The following is a 12,888-nucleotide window of genomic DNA, read 5'->3' on the forward strand; positions in this document are numbered from 1 at the left end:
ATCACAAAAGTCCCTTACTAACCATAAGCCAAGAAGGACCAGAAGATATGATGGCTACCATGTAAACATAGCAAGTTTCGTTAACAGGTTTCAGACTTTAACAGAAAACAGAGAATGACAGAAACAGACATTATAAGGGCATCTTGGTGAGCTTGATGCACTCACGACAAAGCAATGCATGACAAAAAAAGCCTACTTACAGCAAGATGGCATGTTTATGAAGCTATCCACGGCAAGAACAAATACATAGCATGGATGAAACAACTACAACAAGCTTGTCAAAATTTAATAACACGTAAACAATCTGCCAGAAATATTTTATAGCAAAAGTAGAGCAAGATTGAGTCATGCTATGGCACTCAATAATTGCAAACAAGGACATGAATGGATCAATTACAATAATATCTACAAAACACCCTTAGTGAACATCACCAAAATAAGCATGGATCTCTCTGTAGACATATGGATACATAGCAACAAAATAACAGCAGTCACAGACTTGGAGAAATCACCAAGTCCCTGAAATCAGAAACATTACAAAGCCTAGTTTGCATGCTTGTTCTAGTCACCACAGAGATCACAAAAATACATGGCATACACTTATGTAAATATGGCATGGCATACATCAAAACACATGTAGGTCTCATGCCCATAAGATGCACAGATTAAATGCAACAAAAATAACAAAACCCGAAGTTCTGATAAGTAACAGCAGATAACAGCAACTAGCACTCTTGTACCAGGGATTTGTGCATTAAGATGGACTCAAATGAACATGGCGCAATGGAACAAAATGAAGAGCATCTCGAGACGAACATTTTAACATATTACACGCATGAAACGGAGTTATATACAGAGAGTTATGATGCACTGAACATAGACATGTAATGTAAAAATGCATGGGACTAAGAGAAATTTCGGGGGAAGGAGAATAAAGTCAACCGTAGGCACTGGATCCAGATCGGGCCGAGCTCGAGCTCGCCGTGGCTCGGCTCGCCGGAGCTGGGGGAGAGGAGGCGCTGACGGAGAGAGGATGGGGCGCCGGTGAGGAGGGACGGGGAGGCGGCGCTCGGGGCCGGCCTCACCGGAGAGGTGCGGGGCGCGGCGGCGACGGGCGGAGGCGGTCGGCGGCGGCCGGACGCCGGCGCGGCGAGGCGACGCGGCGGCGGGGCGGCGGGGCCACGGCGGAGGGAGGCGAGGCGCCCGGGCGGCGGACGGGCCAGGCGGTGGCGCGGCGGGCTCGCGCGGGCCCCGGTTGGGCTCCGCGGGCCGCGGGCGTACGGGCGGTGGCGAAGTGACATGTGGCGTGCTCTGACTGGCTGCGGGCGGTTCGTCCGGCGCCGGGCGGACACGTCCGGCGGCGCGGAGGGAGCGGGGCTAGGGTTAGGGTGGTTTTTGCCCGAGATTTGGAGGGGGAGGGTATTTTTATAGGTAGAGGGAGCTAGGAGACTCCAAATGGAGTGCGGTTTTCGCCCACACGATCGTGATCGAACGACCTAGAGCATGGAAGTGACTTAGAGGGGTTTTGGGCTGGTTAGAGAGGGGTTTTGCTGCAACACAAAAAAGGACTTTGCGGTTACCCGGTTAACCGTTGGAGTACCAAACGACCTCCAAATGGAACGAAACTTGACCGGTGGTCTACCGGTGGTATACCAAGGCCACTTGACAAGCCTCAGTCCATTCCGAGAACGTTCAACACCCGCTCATGAAGAGAAACAAGAAGGGTGCACCGGAGGAGGTGGGAGTGCCGGATTGCAAAACGGACAACGGGGAAAATGCTCGGATGCATGAGACGAACACGTATGCAAATGCAATGCACATGATGACATGATATGAGATGCATGACATGAACAAAATGCAAAAACGGAAAACAAAACCCGACCACGAAGGGAATATCATAACACATAGCCGGAAATGGCAAGAGTTGGAGTTACAAATATGGAAAGTTACATCCGGGGTGTTACACTCTGGGCCCACTCGGTAATGCACATCACTATAAGCCTTGCAAGCATTGCAACTAATGAGTTAGTTGCGGGATGATGTATTACGGAACGAGTAAAGAGACTTGCCGGTAACGAGATTGAACTAGGTATTGAGATACCGACGATCGAATCTCGGGCAAGTAACATACCGATGACAAAGGGAACAACGTATGTTATTATGCGGTTTGACCGATAAAGATCTTCGTAGAATATGTGGGAGCCAATATGAGCATCCAGGTTCCGCTATTGGTTATTGACCGGAGACGTGTCTCGGTCATGTCTACATTGTTCTCGAACCCGTAGGGTCCGCACGCTTAAAGTTCGATGACGGTTTTATTATGAGTTTATGTGTTTTGATGTACCGAAGGTAGTTCGGAGTCCCGGATGAGATCGGGGACATGACGAGGAGTCTCGAAATGGTCGAGACGTAAAGATCAATATAGATGACTATATTCGGACATCGGAAAGGTTCTGAGTGATTCGGGTATTTTTGGAGTACCGGAGAGTTACGGGAATTCACGGGGAGTATATGGGCCTTATTGGGCTTTAGGGGAAAGAGAGAGGAGAGGCTGGGCGCCCCCCCAAGGCCTAGTCCGAATTGGACTAGGGGAGGGGCTGCGCCCCCTCCTTCCTTCTCTTCTCTCTCCCCTTTCCTTGACTCCTACTCCTACTACTTGGAAGGGGGGAATCCTACTCCCGGTGGGAGTAGGACTCCTCCTAGGGCGCGCCATAGAGAGGGCCGGCCCTCCCCCTCCTCCACTCCTTTATATACGGGGAGGGGGGCACCCCTTGGAGACATAACAATTGATCGTTTGATCTCTTAGCCGTGTGCGGTGCCCCCCTCCACCATAGTCCACCTCGATAATATCGTAGCGGTGCTTAGGCGAAGCCCTGCGTCGGTAGAACATCATCATCGTCACCACGCCGTCGTGCTGACGGAACTCTCCCTCAAAGCTCGGCTGGATCGGAGTTCGAGGGACGTCATCGAGCTGAACGTGTGCTGAACTCGGAGGTGCCGTGCGTTCGGTACTTGATCGGTCGGATCGTGAAGACGTACGACTACATCAACCGCGTTGTGCTAACGCTTCCGCTTTCGGTCTACGAGGGTACGTGGACAGACTCTCCCCTCTCGTTGCTATGCATCACCATGATCTTGCGTGTGCGTAGGAAATTTTTTGAAATTACTACGTTCCCCAACAAATACCTCTCTCCCCGCTACGCCTCTGTCGGTCGTAGCACCGCGCACTGCTGGTTCCAGCTCTCCGCAAAGTCGGTTGTAGCTCCCCGGAGTGCCAGTTCCAGCAAACGGCGGCGTGCCGTCGCATCTCTGGAGCAGCCGGTTCCAGCAAAAAAATTGCCGATTGCAGCAAGGACGGATGCTGGTTCCAGCATTTGGGCGTCACGGTTCCAGCTCATGGCCGAGCCGGTTCCAGCATCCCATGCTGTTGAGGAAGTAAACCTTAGAGTCACCCGCCCGGCGGGGCCGGGTTACTCATAAGGGTCATCACCTGAAGCCCGGCGCCAAGCTTGAAGACGGTGGGCCAAAGATGGGATTAAGACCCGGCCATGGCTTAAGGCCCGTAGTTACAACCGTCCTTATGGTAGAACTTGTAGTGTAAGGCAAGAATAGTTGGGAGTCTGAGCCGGACACTCTTATGAGCCGGCCGGGGCTCTCAGAAGCTGCTGGGCGTCAACCTCTCTATATAAAGGGGCGACCCGGCAGCGGTTTAGGGACAAGGAAGATCTCGTCGAGAGCCAGGTATAGCAGTTAAGCTCCCTAGTCCTCGAAACCCTAATCAATACCACCTCAACTGGACGTAGGCTTTTACCTTCACCGTAAGGGGCCGAACTAGTATAAACCCTCGTGTTCCTTGTCCCATTTAACCCCTTCAAGCTTCCTAGCGGCGATGGCTCCACGACTAAGTCCTAGCTTGAGGACATCTGCCGTGACAACTCCACGACAGTTGGCGCCCACCGTGGGGCCAGCGCACGGTGGATTTGAGTTCTTGAGGGGCAGCTTCGAAGGGCTCAAGGGATACGTTGTGGGCCGGATGACCAAGAGTCGTCGCGGCAAGCTCTACATCGACGATGCAAGCTGGGGCCCCGACGCCGGCTCAATTGAGTACGGATACCGGGTCCCCTTCGGCGGGATTCATGTTTTCATTGGCAAGATTGGTGAGCCGGGCCCTGAGCCGGATCTCTGCGCCGATCTCATGGAGACGGCTCAGCGCGCGCGACCCGCCCGGGCCCTGCCTGCCTTGAAGCATGCTTTTGTGGTATGTATCCATGGAGGGCTCTCTGGTGGATCTGGATCTGGTGATGAGATGGCCGCCGACTCTGACGGCGAATCATCCACAGATGAGTCAAACTCGTTGTATCAACTTCAAGATGGCAGGCTAATGGGTTGTTCCGATGGTGACAGTATTCCGGACCCGTTTGAGCCGCCGAGCCGGGTCGGAATCTTCATGGCCGGTGCGCAGCCTGTTCAGAACCCTGCTGCTGGGGCAGGAAACCCGGTGCCCTCGCCGGCTCAGGTGCTGATGGATCTCACGGACAAGATGACGGCCCTGTTGACCGCCGCGGTTGACCCGGCGGATCAAGCTCAGCATGACGCGGAGGTGGCGCAGTTAAAGTTAGATCTAGTGAAAGCCAAGGAGGATCTGGCAGCGGAAGGGATCAGGATGGCTGCGGAGAGGGCGGCTCTCGACGCCCAAACTCAGTTGATTCAGGCGCAGTCCTTCCGGCTCACGATGGATCAGAACGCGTCCAATGAGGTCATGAGAAGGAGGCATCAAAAGGCCCAATCTCGACTCCCTCCGGTCTACGATCCTCGAAACCTCTTCAACACGCCAGGTGCAGGGTCTAGTAACCCGCCGGGGGTCATAGTGCCCGGGTCCGGGACCCTTGTTCAGCCACAAGTGATGTGGCCTCCCCGGGTGAACCCTGCCCCGCCTCAGTATGTGCCAATACCACCGGGTCATTATGCTAACCCGCTGGAGAACATGGTCGCCGCAGCAGCACGGCTGGCGGCCCTCCCAATTGACGGCGACTCTCCGACGGCTATTGAAACCCGCCGGGTCAGGGAACTCCTTCAGACAGCGCTGGCGCAGCAAGAGGCGTACTCTTACAGCCGGGACAGGATCCACTCGACCCCTCGTCCGGGCCGGAGCCCGAGTTACCGCAGACACATGGTCTCAGCGACCGGCTCAAGTAATGTCCGACGCCATGACCCGCCCCCTGGCCATGGCCCGGCTCATAACAGAGCCTTTCACGCAGCAGACCAAGACAGAGCGCGGCAAGAGGCGGAGCAGGTGCCTCAGTTGACGGCTTACCAGACTCCCCCGGCTTATCCGACGACCTCCGTCGACGTGGGTATCCCTACCAGGACTGGAGGTGTCCCTTGTTTAGTGCCAGCTCTCCGCAATGAGCGTCTACCCAAGGACTTCAAAGGCCCTAGGAAGGTGCCTAATTACACGGCTGACCTACAACCCGCCGCCTGGATCGAAAGTTACGAGATGGCCATGGAACTGCTGGAGGTCAGTGAAGCGGCGATGGCCAAGTACTTCACCATGATGTTAGATGGGACTGCCCGCACTTGGTTGAAAGGGCTACCACCGAATTCCATTGGGTCTTGGGCTGAGCTGAAAGCCCGGTTCATCCAAAATTTCAAGGATACCTGTAGGCAGTCCATGTCAATTGTGGATTTGACTAACTGTAAGCAGCAGGAGGGCGAGTCTACGACACATTGGGTTCGCCGGGTTAAGGAGATAATACATTCATCTGATAAGATGGATGCCGGCTCTGCAGTCTTAATGTTGGAACAGAATTGTCGTTTTCTGCCCCTGAAGATGAAACTTGGGCGGCTCAAGCGTGATTGTAATGATATGGGTACGCTGATGGCGGCTCTCGTCAAGTATGCCGATTCTGATAGTACCAAGGACCCCGCTTCAGATGATGAAAGGAACAGGGAAGGGAAAGAAGAACGGCAATGGCAAGGGTCCTCAGCATAACCCGGGGAACCAAGGAGGTGGCAAGCGCAAGGCCGACGGCAGCCTAGAGTTCGTGACCAACGCCAGTTCACAGGGTAATAACCAGCGACGCAAGGGGAGGCCACCTCCCCGAGCCGGCGGGTCAGGCCCGACGCTGGAGCAGCTGTTGAATGAACCTTGTCCGAGGCACGGCTCTAGGGAGAAGCCAGCTACTCATTTATGGAAGGATTGTGCGATCATGAAAGCCTTTAAGAATTCCAATGCCTTTAATGGCAACAACGGCCCGGGCGGCGGCTCAGGCGCTGGCGGTTTTCATGGCCCGGGCGGCGGTTCAAATGCTAATCCTCAGAACGGTCAAGGGGGCTTTAATCAGCAGTCTGGCCAGGGTCGTCAACAGCAGCAGGGGGTTATCAGACCAATCCAAAGCAGCTCAGCGGTGGACAGTATCATGTATTTACCACCAGTCTGTGTAAGCGAGATCAGAAGCTTCATAAGAGGGCCGTGAATGCTGTTGAGCCGGCGGTTCCACGCTATTTACGATGGTCTGAGCAGCCTATAGTGTGGAGTAGGGAGGATCACCCTCCCCGGGTGGATAATCCGGGTCACTTGGCCTTGGTGGTGGCTCATCAGGTGGGAGGATATAAGTTCACTAAGGTGCTCATGGATGGAGGTAGCAGCATCAACATCCTCTATTATGAGACTTTCCGCCGCATGGGATTGATTGATAAGAACCTTAGCCAGTCAAACACTATTTTCCATGGGGTGGTACCTGGTAAGTCGGCTTATCCAGTCGGCAAGATCAAGTTGGAAGTGGCCTTTGGAGACGAGCACAACTACAGGGTGGAAAAATTGACCTTTGAGGTGGTCAAGATAAGAAACCCGTATCATGCCATATTCGGGCGGCCGGCTTACGCCAAGTTCATGGCACGGCCGTGTTACGTGTATTTACAGCTCAAGATGCCGGGTCTCAATGGGACCATTACGGTTCATGGCAGCCGGAAGGTGGCCTTGGAGTGTGAGGAAGGCGATGCAGCTTATGCAGAATCTGTCTGTGCAACAGAGGAGTTAAAATTCTACAAGGACAATGTTGACCCAACAGATATGACCTCTCTGAAAAAGCCAACTACGGAGCATGAGCCGGCAATGAAATTTAAGTCGGCTGATGAGACTAAACTTGTTGATTTCGTTCCAGGTGATTCATCTCAGCAGTTTAGCATCAGTGCCAATCTGGATCCAAAATAGGAAAGCGCGCTCATCGAGTTCATCCGTGAGAATAGGGACATTTTTGCATGGAAACCTTCTGACATGCCAGGTGTACCTAGAGAACTCGCTGAGCACACTCTCAATGTTGATCCGAAATTTAAGCCGGTCAGGCAATTCCTTCGGCGGTTTAATGAAGAAAGGCGGAAAGCTATTGGTGAAGAGGTGGCCCGCCTCTTGGCGGCCGGGTTTATTGTTGAAGTCTTTCACCTAGAGTGGTTAGCTAACCCGGTGCTCGTACTCAAGAAGAACGGCACCTGGCGGATGTGTGTGGACTACACGGACTTGAACAAGGCGTGTCCGGCTGATCCTTTCGCCCTTCCCCGTATTGATCAAATCATTGATGCTACGGCGGGTGGTGAGCGCCTAAGTTTCTTGGATGCTTACTCTGGATATCATCAGATTAAAATGGCAGTTAAGGACCAGGAGAAGACGGCGTTCATCACTCCCTTTGGAGCCTTCTGCTATGTGTCTATGCCCTTTGGACTCAAGAGTGCACAGGCGACTTATCAACGTTGCGTGCAGAACTGTCTTCATAACCAGATTGGGCGCAATGTTCATGCTTATGTGGATGATATTGTGGTTAAATCCAGGAAGGAGGAAACCTTGATAGATGATCTGAGGGAAACCTTTGATAATCTCCGGGTCTACAAGATGATGCTTAACCCGGCCAAGTGTGTTTGGTTTCTTGGTTTCTAACAGAGGCATTGAAGCTAACCCGGAGAAGATCAAGGCCATCACCTCCCTGGCTAAGCCGGCGTGTATAAACGACGTCCAGCGCCTGGCGGGTCGTATCGCTGCTTTAAGCCGTTTTATAAGCCGTTTGGGGGAGAAGGCCATGCCATTATATCAGTTGATGAAGAAAACTGATGACTTTGTCTGGAATGATGCAGCTAATACTGCTTTTGAGGATTTGAAGAGACAGCTGGCCGAGCCCCCAGTCCTTGCTGCTCCGGTTGACAAGGAGCCTTTATTGTTGTATGTGGCTGCTAACACACGAGCCGTCAGTGTGGCCGTGGTGGTGGAGCGCAAGGAAGAGGGTAAGGAGCATCCGGTTCAGCGGCCGGTTTATTATGTCAGCGAAGTACTCATTGAGTCCAAGCAGCGGTATCCGCATTGGCAGAAGCTTGTTTATGGTGTGTTCATGGCAAGCCGGAAGCTTAAGCATTATTTCCAGGGTCACCCCATCACTGTGGTCAGTTCTGCCCCCCTTGGAGATATCATTCAAAACAGAGAGGCCACAGGGAGAGTGGCTAAGTGGGCTATAGAGCTCGGACCTCATGGTCTGAAATACGTTCCACGCACTGCTGTTAAATCTCAGGCCTTGGTGGATTTCATCAATGATTGGACAGAGCTACAAGTGCCCGAACAAAAGCCGGATAACACATATTGGACTATTCACTTCGATGGGTCCAGGCAGTTGGAGGGCTCGGGGGCTGGAGTCGTATTGGCTTCCCCTAAAGGTGACAAGTTCCATTATGTGCTACAATTGATGTTTCCTTGCACCAACAATGCAGCTGAGTACGAGGCCTTGCTCCACGGTCTTCGGATGCCTAAGGAGATAAGCTTGAGCCGGGTAAGGTGCTTCGGCGACTCAGACTTGGTGGCTCAACAAGTGTCAGGAAAGTGGGACTCCAAGGACCCTCTCATGGCAGCTTATCGCCGCGAAGTTGATGCCATTGCTGGGCACTTTCAGGGTTACCAAGTAGAGCACATCGATCGTAGGAAGAACGAGGCGGCTGATGCTTTAAGCTGGCTGGGCTCTCAGCGAAAACCGGTGCCGCCTAATATTTTACCGGACGTCCTGCATAACCCTTCTGTTAAGTTGCCTACAGAGGAAGACTTGGCTGTCCCTGACCCGGAGGCACGACTGGTGGCGGCTCTCCACATCGTACCGGACTGGACAGTGCCCTATCTGGCTTACATGACCCGGGGAGATTTGCCTGAGGATGAAACTTTGGCCAGACAAATAACCCGGCGGTCTAAGTCGATGGTTGTTATCAATGGTGAGTTGCATCGCCGCAGTGTTACGGGAGCGTTCCAGCGTTGTGTCTCCCCTGAGGAAGGTCAAGAGATCTTGCGTGAGATTCATGAAGGGGATTGTGGCCATCACGCCGGCTCAAAGTCTCTTGTGGCCAAGGCTTTTCGTCATGGTTTTTACTGGCTGACGGCTCATGCTGATGCGGAGGACTTGGTCAGTAAATGTGATGGTTGCCAAAGGTTCTCGCGACGGGCTCATGTGCCGGCTCAGGAGCTGAGGATGATCCCAATTACTTGGCCCTTTGCGGTCTGGGGGCTGGATATGGTTGGGCCTTTTAAAAGGTCCAAGGATAAGAAGACCCACCTCTTGGTGGCAGTTGACAAATTTACCAAGTGGGTTGAAGCGGAGCCAGTTAGCAAGTGTGATGCAGCTACGGCAGTTCAGTTTATGAAAAAGGTGATCTTTCGTTTTGGCTTTCCACACAGCATTATAACTGATAATGGTACCAATCTATCCAAAGGCGCCATGGAGGAGTTTTGTCAACGAGAGCATATTCGACTTGATGTTTCATCAGTGGCTCACCCTCAATCCAATGGTCAAGCTGAGAGGGCTAATCAGGAGATTCTGAAAGGCATCAAACCCCAGCTTTTGGTCCCTTTACAACGGACGCCGGGTTGTTGGGTGGAGGAATTACCCTCCGTGTTGTGGAGCATCAACACTACTCCTAACAGGTCTACAGGTTTCACGTCTTTCTTCATGGTTTATGGAGCGGAAGCAGTCCTCCCCAGTGACATCCGTCATGACTCGCCTCGAGTGGCGGCTTATGTGGAGGTGGATAATGAACAGGCGCGCCAAGATGCTCTTGACTTGTTAGACGAACAGCGTGATGTGGCAGCAGCTCGCTCAGCGATTTACCAACAAGACCCGCGCCGTTATCATAGTCGCCGGGTTAAATCCCGGGTCTTCCAGGAAGGCGATCTGGTGCTCCGGCTCGTCCAAGATCAAACAGATGCGCACAAGCTGTCCCCGCCTTGGGAAGGGCCCTTTGTGGTCAGCAAGAATTTGCACAACGGGTCATATTACCTCATTGACATTCGGGAGCACAAAGATTCACGTAAGTCGGAGGAAGAGACCCGTCGGCCGTGGAACATAGCTCAGCTTCGGCCTTATTACACTTGAGCCACCGGCTCTCATAATGTACATATTTCTCTAAGCCATGTATATATTATGATAAGCAATAAAGCAGGACCTCTGTCCTTTTTTCTCCTTCAAAGGTGAACGTGTTGTTTTCATTACAAGATCACATGATAACTTGAAGGGGGGTCCGGCTTATGATCGTATTCGAATCTAGCCATACGCAATATAGTCACTTGGGGGCTTCCTGTTCAAACATAGGTCGTATTCGAACCAAAGAGAACATAGCTGTCGATACCCATTTGATTGGCAAAGTGCCGAGCTCATTGGGGAATTTTCTTTGATCATATCTGAATCACAGTTCAACCCCCTTTGGGAACCGACGTGGATCGTATTCGAATCAGCGTCGTTAAACAATTCTTAAGGTCATTTGGGGGCTTCCTGTTCAAACATGGGTCGTATTCGAACCAAAGAGAACATAGCTGTCGGTACCCTCTTGATTGGCATCGCCACACCCACTGGGGGCTATATGATCGCATTCAAATCCTAGCATAACCCCTTTGGGACGGGTCTCTGGTCGTATTCGAACCGGAAGCCCCTAAGTTTTTCTGATTTATAGCGAGTTCTTCTGATTATTTCAAGTATGCACGGCGGGTCTCACTTTGCCGGCTTAACTTTGATTTACAGTACTAGTCGAACACAATCGGCGTTATTAAGACTGGTAAACCGGAATTGAGGTACCAACCTTCTTACTCGGGTTATTTAAGCCGGAAGTGTGCTTGCAGGCCGGTAAGTGTGTTGTTACGGTTATATCAAGGACATAATTGAAGACCAGTCTTTTGTGATTCATCTTCCGGGTTATATGCATAAGACTATGATTCTCCGTGCGGTAAGCCGCCTAGAGACTTGTGATTTGTCTTTCTATGCAGGATAGTTAAAGACAACTATTTAAGCTTAAGGAATATGAATGATCAACTATGACCCGGAGAAATATAAGGAAGCAACTTCAATGGAATTCAGCATTCAACGCGTGCACGATGGCACGGCAAAGTTAAAGTGTTGGTCCTATTCTATTACAAGATTCATCGAGTCCAAAGGGGTGAAGCGTTGTTTAAATAAGCCGCCTACAGAGTTAAGATGCTTGCTGGGTTGAAGCTTCCGGCTCATCTCTTTCCGCTCCTCCGGCTGTTCCCAAGACCTGGAAAGTTGATGATTTCCAGTCAATGCCGCTCAGAGCTTCAAATCGAGCTTCCTCGTCAATTAACCCGGCCGGGTCAATTTCCGGGGCAAAGGTGTGCTTACGAGTCGGCGGGACTAAGCTGATGGCTTCATAACGCGGAGTGGGGATCCTCTGATTCTTCGCATTGTAACCCGGCTGGTACTTGGTCAGATCCGTGTCATTTCCAATCAGAGTGGCCACCAGGCGTACGATCTTCACGCAGGCTGCAAAGTCCTTTTGGTCGAAGGGGGTGCCGTCTTCCTTCAAGCTGGGGTAGCCAAGGGCAATGTCCGCCGGGTCTAGTTCTGGAAGGAACGCCTTGGCCCGGCTCAGAGCAGCTATGGCGCCGGCTCTTGCAGAGGCCCGTCGTAGCTCTTGGACACGTTGAGGAAGAATGGCAAGCCGGCAAAGAACTTCCGCCAGGTGAGTCGGCACCTCGTTGGATAGGGCCACCACGGCCAAGGCGCGCTGTGACCCGGTGTAGAGTTGCTCCACCAGGGTGTACACGGCCTTCAACTTGGTCAGCACACTTTGGTTGAGGTTGGCGCTTCTGGAACCTGTTTAACAGAGTAAGATAAGCCGCTGGCAATGGTGGGTTATGAGATATAAAGATTATAAACTGGACGAGAGCCGGTGGCATGACTTACCGAAGATCGCGGCAACCATCTGGGACACGTGGCGCTTTAAGCCAGAGAGCTCGGTGGTTTTCTCTGTCAGAGCCTTCTCCGCCTGTTTGGCCGGCTCACCAGAGTAGCCTTCTCTTCGGCCCAAGCTTTCCGTTCAGCTTCAAAGTCTTTTTTCAGCTTCTCCTGAGCAGCAATACTGGACACAAATTTGGCGTTGGCCTTCCGGGTCTCAGTTTCTTGCGTCCTCAGGCGGGTCTTTAGATCGGAGATGTCAGCCTCAAACTTCTTGCAAGCAGCCTGCATAATTTCCGGGTTATAGTATGAACAGTTACTATGCAAATTTAAAAGTCCCAAGCGTTTTCCAAGCAAAGACACTTGGCACTTGGGGGCTAATGCATATCGAACGTTTCTATCTACAAATTACCGGTTCATGGAAGTAAGCCGGAACTTAAGTCTACAACATATTCAATCATAAGTCGTCGACTTGGGGGCTAGTATGGTAAAGATAACTATGCAGTAAGCAAGAAGAGTGGTACCTCAGATTTCTGCTGAATCTGATTCACCATGTCGATCTCTAAGTCCCGGCTCTTGTGCACCTGACTGACATAGCCGGAGACGATCTCTCCGATGCTCAGATTGGCATAGTCGGTGAGGTCCAGATTGGCCCGGCGGCGCTCTAGCAGCTCTTCTTTGGCGG

The sequence above is a fragment of the Aegilops tauschii genome, chromosome 6 (assembly GCF_002575655.3).
Source record: "Aegilops tauschii subsp. strangulata cultivar AL8/78 chromosome 6, Aet v6.0, whole genome shotgun sequence".
Taxonomy (NCBI): domain Eukaryota; kingdom Viridiplantae; phylum Streptophyta; class Magnoliopsida; order Poales; family Poaceae; genus Aegilops; species Aegilops tauschii.